The sequence below is a fragment of the Corvus hawaiiensis genome, chromosome Z (assembly GCF_020740725.1).
Source record: "Corvus hawaiiensis isolate bCorHaw1 chromosome Z, bCorHaw1.pri.cur, whole genome shotgun sequence".
Taxonomy (NCBI): domain Eukaryota; kingdom Metazoa; phylum Chordata; class Aves; order Passeriformes; family Corvidae; genus Corvus; species Corvus hawaiiensis.
This window is the reverse complement of record NC_063255.1, coordinates 61,617,462-61,632,443: the sequence shown is the minus strand read 5'-3', so window position 1 is coordinate 61,632,443 and position 14,982 is coordinate 61,617,462. Positions and strand designations below refer to the sequence as shown.

At 43.1% G+C, this 14,982-nt stretch overlaps 1 protein-coding gene across 9 annotated transcripts in view; it reads right to left on the bottom strand.

The window, feature by feature from the left end:
* The window catches only part of ZDHHC21 (zinc finger DHHC-type palmitoyltransferase 21), a 37,955-nt gene extending 32,059 nt beyond the window's left edge, over positions 1-5,896 (bottom strand). The window contains exons 1-4 of one of the 9 annotated variants that reach the window (XM_048292255.1): positions 3,994-5,701; positions 2,839-2,931; positions 2,258-2,603; positions 1,851-1,907 (exon numbers count right to left, since the gene is read on the bottom strand). The gene's annotated coding sequence lies outside the window, so the exon portion shown is untranslated. Of the gene's footprint in view, positions 1-1,850; positions 2,007-2,257; positions 2,604-2,838; positions 2,932-3,993; positions 5,704-5,846 lie in introns of those variants that run through there. The other 8 variants (XM_048292258.1, XM_048292251.1, XM_048292257.1 and 5 more) reach the window with 8 other exon arrangements.
* Between the last annotated feature and the right edge of the window lie 9,086 nt (positions 5,897-14,982).

Genomic DNA, 14,982 nt, shown 5'->3' with positions numbered 1-14,982 from the left:
ACCAGAGGAGGCGACGCACGGAGAACTGAGTGGCGCGGCCCAGCCCGGCCCGCGCAGCCCCGAACGCGACCCCGGGAAAAGTGCGCAGGCACGAGCAGCTCCGGCAGCCCTGGCAGCCCTGGCAATTCCAACACGGGAGCAAGCGAAAGAGAAAGCAAGAACGCAGCGAGACAGAAAACAGCAGCCACTCGGTAAAAGGAAAATATCGTAGCTAAGATTTTAGGAATAGTAAAGTGGTATAATGTTAAACAAAATTATGGTTTTATAACAAGATGTGACAACCAGCAAGACATATTCGTTCATAGAACTGCTATTAAAAAGAATAACCCTGAGAAATGCATCCCCAAGCTTGGGAGATAGAGAGGTGGTGGAATTCAAAATTGTGCAAGGTAGAAAAGGGTTACAAGCAGCAGAGGTCACTGGGCCTGATGGTGTTCCTGTAAAAGGCAGTATATATGCAAAAAATCGTAGTCATGTTAGACAATATCTCCATTATAAGCCCCCCCTACAGTCTCCCTTTCCTGATCCCACCTTTCCCTTTTACCCTATGTCCTATTACCCCCAGTGTATTCCCAATCCGTTTTTTCATCCATGGTTTCCCTCACAAAACCATACCTTTGCCAATTGTTTCCCCAAAAATCCCTTTCCAATGCCAAGGGGGGAATGAAAAGGGGGAGGGAAGAAATTAAACCCTCTCCTGCATCAGTTTCCCTACAAAGCATTCTTGGAGAGTCCTGTCTCCCTTCTGTCAGCCTTAAGACGTTCCAGAGAATCTGTTTGGACATTTTTGAAGATTCAGGAGGGTGGCTTGTATCGTTTTAAAACTGTTCTTGTTATGTTTATCCAGTTGTTTTCAGCGTTAAGTTTTAAATCTCTTTTTGTTAAAAATAAACGGGTGAAATGTTGGGGTCTCCTCCCTCCGCCATGTAGCCCTGGGAGAGGGGCCCTGAGGGGACAGAGATGGGGTTTCCCTGCCCCTGCTCAGCCTCGTTCCCCATGGGTTGTTTTGTGCTCCCCTGCACAGGCAAGGACCCTCGGGTCCCGGGATTGAGCAGTTCCTGGGCAGATCCCGGCCATGCGGCTGGAGAAATAAACATCTCTGAAACATCTACCAAGAATCGGTCCATATATATTTCTTTCTACGGGCCTCCTGGTTTGATACATCATGTTACAGTATCCCCTCTGTAACAGACTGTACAATATCAGGGGTGCTGAAAAGGAGACAGACCAGACCCACCACGTTCCTGCAGCTACCGGAACCCCACTACACAAGGAGAAGCAGACAGAGCCTCAGCTTGTCAAGCTGGACATGAAAACACAGAATGAAGCAAAGCCTGGGAGCCTCTGAGCTCCAGCACCAGGAGTAAGGTTCCTGCTCTGCCTGCAGCTCTGATCTACAGAACAGGTTCTGAGCCCTGGCAGCAGACATGGACAGGAAGCTCTGTGCAAAAAAGCCTCTGAGCCATCTGTGCCTGAGTCCAGTGACAGTATGGGAAGGATGGGGTAAGGAACAGTGGTGAGTTCCTGCTTCAGGGACAAAGACACCTCTACCGGCCCAACCTGTCACCTGGCAAAGTATGCTGCTTGCCAGGGGCCTGGGTCCTGGACAGGCTGTTACTGAGACTGGCAGTAGTCTGGCCCTTACACTATTACCCTCAGCTGCTCTTCAATTCGGGCACCATGGACATATCCAGGGCAGAGCAGAAGTGTATCAGGCATGACTACATGGTTCACAGGGTGTTGACCAAAGCCTGGTAGCCAAGCAGCATCTCATTCGTGCTGCTGGTGAAGGGGGAGAACTTAAGAAGTAGACAGATCCTGCAAATGAACAGCAGTTGTGTAGCACTTACGTCCATAGAACCTTCTACGAAGATCAAGAACTGAGGGTGAAGAGGAGCAGGATCCACCTGAAATTACACGGGGTAAAAGCATCTTTTCTGAGAGGCTGGTTCATCTGCTCAGGGAATGCTTAAACTAGGCATGATGATAGAGGAAGGTGGTGACCTCTGAATGAGAAAGGAAATGGTGGTCAGGGCTTGCAAGCAAAGGACATAGGAAGATGTGGACAACAGATATCTTATAACCAACCAAACCAAGGTGAATTGGGGCTGCACCAAGTGTGTGCACACAACTGATGCAGGAACATCACTTAGGTGCACTAGGATGGGGTTAGAGAAACCAAGATCCTCCTGGAGTTCAATCAGGTATGACATGGGGGATATGAAGTTCCAAGAAAAGGCTTTGTAGAGGTACATACATGACCAGCCTAAGGAAGGCTAGAGGATGTCAACCCTGTTTTCAAGGACAAGAAGGAGATCCAGGAAACTACAGGCCTACTAGCCTCATCCTGTTCCCTGGGAAGGTGAAGGAAACAATCTCAGAAACTACTTTCAAACACGTGAAGGACAAGAAGGTGACTGGGAGTAATCACCGTTAATTTACAAAGGGAAAAATCATGCAGACTGACAGAAACACAGAGGCCAAAATAACCAAACATAGCTAGAAGCACTGCTGACCACTGAGGAATCCATCTGTTTTTCATCTTACCAGAGCAGTAGAGATTCCATTACTTCACAGCACTTCCTCAGAATGGGAAATAACAGCTCAACAAACAAAACAGAGAGATATAATTACTGAAATACTTGCTTCTGAGTGGCCTACTAGTACCATGTGCGAGTAATAAGCAGTGAGAGAAATTCGGGAGAAAACAGTAAGAATGCCTATCAAGAAAATATATCCCAAGTTTTTATCCCTTGGTGACTTACTTTTGCCTGCATGACCATGTTGACTTTTAAAATTAAAAATCTAAAACAATCATCAGAACCCTTCAAACCGTACCTTAGACAACAAATTCCACAATTAAGTCAGAACCATGCAAATACAGGCTCCACTCTCAAGACAGGGTGATTTTTCATCTGACTTCTGTATCTTCTGAAAGAGACAGAAAATAGTGTGATACACAGCCAACCATCATCACTTGTTCGAAAGGAAGCATGTAACAGGTTACTTTCTATTCTATTTTTCACACCTCACCTTACTGAGTAGAGCTGTCTCCAAAACGACATGTTAATTCTAACTAGCATTCCTCAAATCTCAGTTCTAGGCCATTTCACAATTTTAATATAGATTCAAAAGGATGTAAAAAGAAAGGTCTGTGTAAAACTGCACTACTGCCAGCATGTTTCAATTACACATATTTGCTTCCTGTATGCCCATTATAATGGTAAATTAAGTTTTGTATTTCTCATTATACTTTGTCAGCAACAGTGAACTAACAATGTTAATATATTGACTTACTCTGGCAAAGTGAGTTTTTTCCCCTTCTTACAGTTTATGTACCATGCATAAATATATGAAGTGAGAGGAATAAAGAAAACTAAGATGTACAAAACCTGATAACTAGGAAGAATGTACTAGATCAAAATTTAAGTCACAAACAGAGTGAATTTATTACTCTTTCAAATACAATGTCAAAAAAGAGATCACTGACCTCAAATAATTTTGTTCTTTAAAATTCATAATTTCTGATCAGTAAAACAACAATATACAAAGAAAAAACTGTATGACAAGGTTTATAACAAACTGAGAGAAACAATTAAGTGACTTATATCTGTATACACTCAGTATTCATACAAGCAATGAAATTCTCCAAGCAAAGCAATTTTCCAATGAAATAATTTAGGAGAAAATACAGAGCACTAATGTCAGAAGTTTTGTGGTTTTCTTCCCTTGTACCCTAATTTATAGCTATTTTTCCTAAATAAACAACTCAAATACAAATCATTTGAAAGCAAACAGTAGCTGTGCCTACGAAAAGCTTCAGCTTCACCAAAACATGACTGAGTCTTTCCTACATGATCAGGAATTGTTCTTGCCTCTCCAAAAAATACTTTTATTACAAGATGCCTACACAGCATTTTTTCCTAGCCCTTTTCTTTCTGCCCACTTCCATCAATAGTATCATAAACTCAGTATTTTGTTCACTACAATTACCTGCAATATGACTCTTCATGTAATATCCACGGAATAATGAGACCACAGAATGAGTCAGGCAGGCAGAAAGCCAACACCAAGAAACGAGAAAGCTTTGTGCTCACCAGAAATGTTAATATGAAATAGAAATTGCTTTAACAGACTCATTTGAATGCAAACTCAGAAAAATAAAAAGTATACAATTTTGCATCAAGACTGTCCCAAAATGTACTCAGAAAATTGTATTTCATAAATATACCCAAAATGGGCAGTACTCAATTTCTCACTCTAAGAAGCATAACAGTCAGCTCTGAGGACATCCTGCTCCTTGCACATTCATGGATGTTGCACTGATACATAACTAGAAACTGTGCCTCACTTTAGCTCTGCTCATTAAGAAAAGTAAGACTTCTGAAATCTGACTTGCAGAACTTTTTTCACAAGTGCAGAACACAGATCAGTAATTTATTGTATTGTTCACTGTGAAACACAATTTTAAGGCCCCACACAAAGTGAACAATACTATGCTCTGCAATACACAGTTCTAGAGTGGAAAAAACACCACTTTCTAAAAAGGCTAAGCAAGTCAGAAAAAGGAACAAAGAGTAGAAACACAAGAGAGTCACAGTTCCCATAATATCTGTGATAGCTAAGGCAAGGCAGCAACAATCAACAGCCTTCCCCAATTTCTGGATCCAGCTGCAGTTTTAGACCAGTGACTCTCCTGAAATCTGAAGAATTACTGCCAAAGAGTACTGATGCTAAAACTAAAATTACACTCCAACAGGAAAAAACAAGGTGGACTTGAATCAATCAACCAACCTACTTTTACAAACTAGATTTTAAAGAAGTCACATTATAGTATCAAGCATCAAAACAGAATTGTCATGAAGCTTTTTGCAACTCTTCTGTTTAACAAAACAGAATAGTATCTGAATAGCCAGTTAACATAAGCAATAGCATATTTTTGCTATGACAAAACCCCACACACCTGGCATTTCTCATGTTTATAGAACGGATGGTTGTAGTAGAGACCTCGGCACAATGCAGTTGTTAAGTGGCCGCTGACAGGTGTGTTGAGGTAGGCAAGACATTCCCACCCAGTTATTTTACATTGATAGGATCTAACAAAGCGTATCTGTAAACACCTACGGCATTCATAAAAAATGTCGCTTGGGCTTGGAGAGGGATGTGGTTTGGTATTAACCTATGCACACCAAACCGTCCTTATCCCAAGCCCATGAAAACTGTCCTCACCTACTGCCGACCAAACAGCCCCTTGCAGACAGGTAATAAACGTTACTTAAGAACATTACTGTTTGGATCATCAGTGTGAAGGGAACGAAGACATGCAATTTTATTTGACTAACTACTGGAGCTGGGAAATGAAAGTGTGAAAGCAAGGGAGGCCAAGCCCATTGCATTTCCTTGTGCCGCGCCGCTGAACACAGAGCCAACTACTACCACGTGCCTCTCCTATTACCACCTCAATAGCAGCAAACGTCCTCCCCCTCCTTTACAGGAGAGCCAGCACCCTGGAGCTGCATGAAAGCGACACCAGCATTTCCTTATTTCATAGCCGGGGAGATACCCGGCAAGTCTGCCCAAGGCTTCCCTCCCCGGCTCCCTGCACAGACAACGGCAATGCTGGAGCGGAGGCGCAAGGACGGAGGAAGCCCCGCAGGAGCCCGCCCGCCGCGGCGGGGCCGTGCCCGAGGTGCCGGGGCCGTGCCCGAGGTGCCGGGGCCGTGCCCGAGGTGCCGGTGCCGCGCCCCCGCCCCTCCCGCCGGCCCGGCCCAGCCCGCCCGCGGCGCCGCTCCCGGAGGAACGGGGGTCGCGCGCCGGCCCCCGCCCGGGCACGCGGCGGAACCAACCGTGGGCTTCCGCCGCTCCGGCCGCGCGTGCGCGCTCCGAGCGCCGCGGCGGGTGGGACCGCGCCCGCAGGGAGGGAGCGGCGGAGGCAGAGCCGGCCTTTGGAACCCGCCCGAGCCGGCCCCGGCTGCCCCGCACGGCCGCGGAACGGGGGCGTGTCGCTTCGGATGCGAGAGGCACGCACGCGGCGGGCACGGTGCGGTCTGTGCCTCGCCTCCGGCGCGGGCGGAAGAGCCGCTCTGGAAGGGTGGTTTACCCTGCCCGGTGGGAAACCTGTGTGAGCAATCCGCCTGTGGCGGAACAGCCAGCCGCACTTCCCCAGGGCTGGATTTCGCTGTCACGAGCCCGTTTCCGAGCACAGACTTCAGTCAGCATGAGCCCTTCGCCGTCCGTCTTTTTTGCAGCGTCTCTTTGCAGTCCCTGACAAAAATGAGTGCTGCAGACGAGACCTCTGCCTCAGTGTCCAAGCTGCTGCTGGGAGAATCTGGCAGCTGCACCAGCTAGGCCTTACAGTATGTAAGTTGTATGAACTCAGTAGTAGCTAGGCTTCTTAAGAGATACTTCCGCTTGTATACTGCGTAACGATGGTTTCATGATAAGGGAAAGGCCCCAGCTGCCTGCAAGGAGGAGGACAATTCCCCACCTTGCAGATAAGGACCTCTTGTCTTTCAGAATCTTAAAGGCGTCCATGAAGAAGAAAAATGCCCCTGGGGTATGAACATAACAGCAGAATCCCAGTCCTTTCAATACCTCTTACAAAGCCCTGCCATAATCTGGCATCATAGGTGGCTGTAGCAAGACCAACTCTGGGAACACTTAAATCAAGAAAGAATCACTTGTGACACCACAGATCTATTGCTGTTTTCCAACATAGTAGCATGAATTTGTGTTACGTAGTGAGTGGTCAAATCATGTATATGAATGCATGAAAGGCATAAGAACCATTTGTCAAACACATGCAGTGTGCACTGATTTGAATGGGACACTTGACGCTCATGAATAAAGAATTACCCTAGTAATTCTGAACTTTGCATCCTGGTGTCTCTCCTCAGCACAGACCAGTTGCAACATTTTCATGACATTCAGGTGTCCTGCTGTTCTGTGCCCTTTGCTCACATAGGGCCCTTATCTGGCCACAAAACCCAATCTTTGTTTTAAAAAGATAATTCAGACCCACGAGGGATTAGCTGTGGCTAAGAGCCACAGACAGCTTGTAATGGATAAATTTTTCAGTGTTCCCAGCTGGGAAACATGCCTTGAGCACCCATTGCTGATGAACATATATGATCGTTTGGCTACCTAAAGGTACCCCATCTGTCTGAGTGGCATAGTTCCCACTGTAAATTGATGGGCTCTTACCCTAGAGCATTTTTCCTTCATGATGATGGATGAAATGGATGAAGAGTAATGTTGTGAATACCACCAAGGCAGAAAAGTCTTCTTTATTATTGATCATATTCTTCCAAAAACATAATCATAACATGATTATTCTGAAAAAACAAACAAACAATAAAATCAAAACAAACAAAAAAGACCAACAAAACAAAAACAAACAAAAAAACCCCAACCAAACAAAAAAGCAGAACCCAAATAGTCAGGTTAGTATTTAGGTAGTTTTCAAGCTTTTGTCAAGATTTTGGACCTTGTCCTGGTTTGTGTGTCTACTGTCTTCTATTACACAGGGCAATTGTTAACATTTCAACCTAAAGTTGCTCTGACCTGAATATAGATATTTGTAGGAGAAGCTGGAGGTTGTCTGGAAGGTGAAAGAAGCATGTTCCAGGTAAACCAGAGAAGAGCAGTTCCTCAAGAGCAACCTATATGTGTCAATAGGAGCAGGTAACACTGAAAATAGTAGACATATTAATTGGACTGTTAATATGTCTATTAAGGAGAAGAGAATAACTGAAAAAGTTGTTCTTTTATAAATATTTGTAAACAACAAAGACCAGCCTCTGGCTCTATTCCATGACAATTTCATATACATATTTGTGTCTACTTGTAAAAGACTTAATAAGTTGTGAAAACTTTTCACTGATTTGAAGAATAAATTTTGATGGGAAAAAACCACAAACCAAAACAATCAAGAAATTTGAAGGAAACCATGGATTTGCGAAGTAAAATCGAAATATAAGCAAAGAATAATAGTATGATCAATGAAGGTTTCATGTAGAATGAAAAAGAATCAGTCAGTAATACTATCTTCCATTTGAACACCAGGCTTTGCATTTCTGCAGTGGTATGCTGGTAATGGCCACTCTTTAGACCTGTAGTCCTGCCAGACAGGTTGTATTTTTCTCTTTTTTACTTAGGGATGTGAAGTAAACATAGGTTGTGGAACAAGGGCAGTGGTCTTTTCTGGCTTAATCATCAACACTGCCATCCCCTTTTGTTAAGGCTTTTTTTGAGAAAGCACATTGCAGGAGGAAAAGCAGGGAGTTACGTGCTGGACTTCCCAACTGAAAAGTCTTGGCCCATAGATATTACCTGACTCTATTGCCAGAATATCAAATCCAGATAGATAGATAATGAGTCTTTGTGGTGAGCTCCACTCTGTGTGAAAAAACATACCTATGGGAAATACTAACTTTGCATAATATGGATTTTACATAAAATCCAATATGGATGTATTACAGAAAGATTATTAGAAGACTGCAAAATTATTTGCTTTCTTCAGTGCTAAATATTGCACGATAGCACAGAATTCCTCTTGGAGTTTCTGATGTCTGTGTTGTGTTGTTGTTGCTGTTTATAAATTACCACAGGAGCCACCAGCTGTCGTCCTATAAATTTTATTGGCACTCTGTAAATAGTAAATCAGCCTGCTAAAATCAAGCCATGTGCAGTAACAGCTGAGGCTCTGTTATGGAGGGTACATGCAAGAGAGAGATATGCACTGTGACTCCCATGATTCTTACAGCTTACAAGCCCCTTGTTTCTTGAGACTGTTTTCCAGGATTCATTTTGAGCCCAACTGTGCCCCTTGACCAATGTGCAGAAGGGGCATTGTCTGTGCACAGATACATCCTGAGCTGAGAAATCAGCCTTCTCAGTAGTACTCAGTTTCCTGGATCCTTCTAAAATGTGCAATTTCATCGCTACCACTTTCCTGCAGCACTGATGCATTGCTCACTTTCTTGTAAACCTTGGTGACATGCAGAGAACACACTTGTAAACTCTAGAATGGGGGCAGAATTCTTGATGTCATGAAGATCCATGTCATGAAGAAAAAAGTCTGTGTCAATGAAACAGCTTGCTGAAACAAAACCTGTTGTGGCCTAGAAGTTTTGTCAGTCAACAACGTGACGTATTTAGGATGAGGCTGTAGCTGTTAAGGGAAAATGTGTCTCGGGCTCCATTTTCTCTCTGACTTAATAGCCAGAAAAATCAAAGGAAAGGTATGTTTTCTAATCTTCCTGCCTCAATAGTAGACATGGTGAAATTTCCTGAGCCTGCGGTCTAGATAGATTACGTAGGGTACTAAGATAAACCAGGCAGTGGTGTAAATTAGGGAGTTAATTTTCATCTTAGGCACTTCAGTGGTGTGAGGAGTTCTGCTCAGATAGTGTCAAGCTGCAGATGTCCTGGTATTAGTTCTTCTAATGGCTCTCTTCCTCCAAGAGTTGCTGTCTAAAGACCAGGCAAGGCAACAGACTGCTTAAATGTTCCACATCTATGTAGTGTGAGGTGAGTTTGAACAAGCTTCAGCAAGTACGCCCTTGTTCAGAAGGCAGCTTAGGTGCATGCCTGCTCAGTTTGAACACCCTGCTGTGGGCTGCAGCCACCAGCAGAACATCAGATTAAATGACTGGTAAAAGCAGTAGCTAAACCAGGAAAAAGGAAAATGCTTCAGAAAAGCCCTTAGAGAAACATCAGGCTATCCCTGACTTTTTTTATTTATTATTGTTGTTATTATCATCATCGTTTTTATGATTGTTATTACCATTACCAGTATTAGAGGAGGAGGAGGAGGAGGAGGAGGAGAAGGAGGAGGAGGAGGAGGAGGAGTAGTAGTAGTAGTAAGTATTTAGGTTCTGGTTAATTTTTTAATTTGCAAGTTAAAATGCATTTTGCTGATGCTGTGGAGCCTGTGGTGCTGTAAACAGGACAATCTTGTTCTCAGTGAGGCCAGTTAACCTTTTATCAATATTCTTGCAATAGGGCCAGGTATAGAGTCCTTTAATCCCCATTCTTTCTCATCTGAGCAGAGGGAGTGTGCACAGCTGTCAGGGAATGATTTCAGGTGAGCTGGAGTTGGTGGTTACATGCCAAGATATTCAAGGAGTTAGGTTTAGCACAACAGAAAATGCAAAAAATTTATAATTCCTTACCAGTGTTTCCTGTTTCTACTGGTAAACTGTCTGATGGAGGACCCGAAGTAGCCCTAATTCCACACCTCTTAAAAATGCACCATCTGGCACAGTACATACTTCTGGGTACATTTTGCAGGATCTGCTGCTGGATGGATCCCTACAAATCTATGGGGCCTGATGGGATTCATCTGAGAATCCTCAAAGAGCCGGCTGATGTCATTGCAAAGCCTCTCTCAATGATTTCTGAATGGTCTTGGGAATCCAGAGTAGTCCCAGCTGACTGGAAGCTGGTGAACATTGTCTGATTTATAAGAAGGGGAAGACAAAGGACTTGTCTTACAGAAGGCAGAAACTGCAGGGTTCTGTCAGTCTCACTTTGGTGCCTGGCAAAGTTATGGAGAAGACTTTTCTGGGAGGTATTGAAAAGCACCTGAAAGACAACACAGACACTGGTCATAGCCAGCATGGCTTCATAAGGAGGAAGTCCTGCTTATCAAACCTGATTTACTTTTATGACAAGGTAACACACCTCACTGACCAGGAGGTGCCAGTTGATGTAATCTTTTTGGATTTCAGTAAAGCTTTTGGTACCATCTCTCACAGGATCCTTCTGCACAAAATGTCCAGCCCACAGCTGGATAAACACATCATGTGATGGGCGAGCAACTGGCTCACAGGTCGGGCACCAGGGGTTACAATGAATGGGGTGACATCAGACTGGGGACCTGTCACTAGTGGGGTTCCACAGGGCTCCATCCTCAGCTCTGTGCTCTTCAATATATCCATAAATTATTTGGGTGCAGGACTGGAAGGGATACTGAGCAAGTTCACAGATGATACACAATTGGGAGGAGCTGTTGACTCCCTTGAAGACAGGAAGGCAGAGAGACCTTGACAAATCAGAGGGCTGGGCAATCAGCAACCATGTGAAGTTCAGCAAGGGAAAGTGCTGGAATCTGCACCAGGGATGGGGCAACCCTGGATGTATGGACAGACTGGGAATGAGATGCTGGAAAGCAGCGCCATGGAAAGGGACCTGGGGGTCCTAGTCAGAGGCAAGTTGAACATGAGTCAGCAGTGCCCTGGCAGCCAGGAGGGCCAGCCCTGTCCTGGGGGGCATCAGGCACAGCATCACCAGCCTGGCAAGGGAGGGGATTGTCCCGCTCTGCTCTGCACTGGGGCAGCCTCACCTCGAGTGCTGGGGCAGTTTGGGCACTGCAATATGAGAAACGTACTAAGTTATTAGAGAGCATCCAAAGGAGGCCAATGAAGATGATGAAGGGCCTTGAGGGGAAGAAACCCTTCTGAGAAACAGCTGAGGTCACTTTCTGTTTAGCCTGGAGGAGACTGAGGGGACGCATCATTTTGGATGACTTCCTTGTGAAGGAAATGGGAGGAGCAAACACTGATCTCTTCTCTGTGGTGACCATTGACAGGACCCAAGGGAATAGCCTGAAGCTGTGTAACGGGAGGTTTAGGTTGGATATTAGGCAAAGGTTCTTCCCCCAGAGGGTGGTTGGGCAGTGGAACTGCTCTCCAAGGAAGTGGTCACAGCACCAGCCTGACAGAGTTCAAGAAGTGTGTGGACAGTGCTCTCAGGCACATGGTGTGATTCTTGAGGCTGTCCTGTGCAGGGTCAGGAGTTGGACTCAATGATTCTTGGGCGTCCCTTCCAGCTCAGCATATTATGATCCCAGACATGATTATGCAGCTGTATAGACTGGCAGAGAGCTTCTGTCTGAGTAAGTTTTGTTTTGCTCTTGCAGCAGGGAGTGAGTACCTTTAGGAGAAAACACTGCAAGAGATTTCAACACCTGCCAGTAAAAGCTAGTCAGCTGAGAGCCATGGGGTTAGTTGTGAATGTTTCGTAGATGGTGAATGAAGTACCAAGCACAGCATGAAGTGCAGCTTCAGAGACTTTTCCCTGGAATATATGGTTGTGCAGAATTCAGTAAGAGTTTGATGTAACCCTGGTGTTTGATGTATTTACAGGCATTAAAACTGGTTGCATTACATCCACACTTAAAAGACTAGCCTGGACTGAAGATTTATTTTGCTAGAGCAATAGGAAAAAAACAGCACTTCTCTTGAATTATTTTCTGCATAAAGCACATGCATTTCAAAAAGAGACAATAGGACAAGTAAAAGGGCAGAAGCATAGAAACTCTTCTTGGAATTGATCGGAATTTTCAGAGAGCTCAGCAACTATAGTTTAGTCTTGTTCTGTAAGGTAGGTTTGCACAAGGAGTGCTCTGAAATAGATCACATTAACGGCACTTACATTATCGGCATAGCTGCACTTACAGAAAGCATGCAAGCTCTGAGCAGACATAACTAGGGTTTGTTGCTATAATGTTACTACTGAAAGCATCCATACAGTGATGCAGATGAGATCCCTCACCTTTCTGATCCACAGTGTTCTGCTTGTAGAGGCAGTCATTATGCTCAGAGAGCAAAATCCTGTTAGCCCCTGGATAAAACATATTCCTAATATAGATTTTTTAAAGGCTGAGAAATCTGATCCTATTAACACATTGATTGATTTTGTGGAATACTGTGCAAATTACATGCAACCAGTCATTGCTGGGTTAATTAAACGTGCATCCAAAAAACCTACAGCACTAATCTAATTAGCAATTACTACAGCTGTCATTACCTCTTTTCACCTACTTTTAAGCTGTACAAATTTACACTAAGAATCTCGTCCCACAAACTTCTTACATGAATAGCTTTCTTCAACGGGAATAATGCTTCAGCACAGAGAAGAAGCTTTAAAAATTAGACTGAGTACTTTGCAGTCCACAACATAACTTCAGTTCAGCCATCCTCATGATAAGCTCATAGTATATCCATCAGTTTTGTCAAAATGACAAGACTGGAAGATTTTTCTTTTTAACTGACACGTAATCTTACTGGGAGTGTATGTAGGTCCTACCTTCAAGTGGTTCTCTGCAAGTATCAAACCTAAAAACATATTTGCATTTCAGAAAACAAAAAAGAAAATGTGGGTGAACATTCTTATATATTTGGACAGCTTTAAAACGTGTCAAACATTCTGAGAAAAACATCTGAGAACACTTGGCTTTTTCAGATTTTTTAAAAAAAATCATCAATAAAGAGAAAAAAGTTGAGAACTTTAGTGCTTTTGTGCTTTTCTTCCTTAGGCTTGATTAAAAATGAACACCAATTTTCATACATAGTACAGGGATTATAAGACATTGATAGCTAGTTACTTGGAATGATACCATATATCATGCCACAAACAGCTATATATAGTTTTCACATAGGTCCTTCATGTAAAAGAATAGAGAAAATACTTTCTTGAGTTTTAGTACACAATTTTTATTATTTAAAAACAGGTTAATATATAATGAAAAATAACTATATACTAATCTTCAGTTCATTCACTGTGAGTGACCTGCAGAAGCAAACAGCTTCAGATCCAGTATCAGAACATAATTCAGATGCAATTTTTGGTAAATATTCAACATGGGCCTTGCACTCCAAAGCCATGCTGAACGTATTTTCTGACAGAATATTAAGATAGCTCTAATCCCATTGCAGTTCAAATACAAGGAATCATCTACCCAGCCCTTGAACTTAACCAGCTAAGTCAATAGTGTTTTCCAATACCCTAAAAAGGAGCTGTGACAGTTTAGCAACAGTGGCCCAGGTCTGAGAGCAGATTCCCAGAGGACTGAAAAAACTGGCTTAGAAGTATGCTGAGCTCTGTTGCTGGAAGCTGATCTCTGGTGTGCCAGGTCTGCAAGAGAAATCCAGGGAGAAGCAGCTGGAGAGAGCAGGAAAGCCAGCAGTTGGGCTAATAGCCACTGGTGCTGTGTTGCCTAGCAGTAGACTCCAACCCTTCCTAGCAGAGTTCTCTCAGCTGTTCCTGTAAAGTTGTTGAGGTATTGCTATGATTATAAAGTCTTTCTCAGATTTTCTGTCACATGAATGCCTTTTCTGCTTTAGTTTAAGTGTTGAGAACATTATTTAAACTTTATCTTAGATTCATTGACAATGTTAAAATTCATCAGACTGGGAAATGTGCCTTGTCTTTTCACAGTGAATTTAAATAATAACGACAGTGTATTCATCTGTGATGTTTTCTGTAGGACTATGGCATTTTTTATAATTTTTTTTCCTTCTGCAGTTGAACACTTTGAGTAAAAATAAAGGTACAGAGCAAATGCCGGTATGTGGAAAAGAGAACAAGTGGTTTCTATGGCAAAATACCCTTTGCCACTATCTATTGGTGTAAATTGTGCAGTATATTAGTTTTCAATGAGAACCGAACTCCAGCTGGGATCAATCAGTATGACATTAACTAGTCACAGCTTTCTATGTACCTCATGTCCATTTATGTTTTACACTCTCCAGCCATTATCTTGATGTAAAAGTAGATATATTTTTGCCGGGAACAGACTAAATCTCTTCTTTGTTGCCAATGAAGTTAAATTGGCACTCCTTACAAGCAAAGGCAATGAAAAAAAAGTCAGCGTTCAGTTTTTGCACAGATAAATCATGTTAGTTCTTCAGCCTTTGTTTACTAGCATGCTAGAAACAGTGATAGGAAGGGTGGAAAAATTTTTAGAGATTTCCCTTGTTGAAGTAAGAACACATAAGCCCAGTAATTTCATCTCCTTTTCTGTAACAACTGCAAGGAAACATTTGTTACATTTTAGATAAAGTTATTGTTGAAACAGAGAAGATCATGTAGAAAGTCTACATTTTTAATATTTTTGTATACTGGCGTGATGACAACTTTTTTGGATTTTTTTATTTGCAAATTCTTATGATCAAGTTAAGCAGTACTTTGCACAGG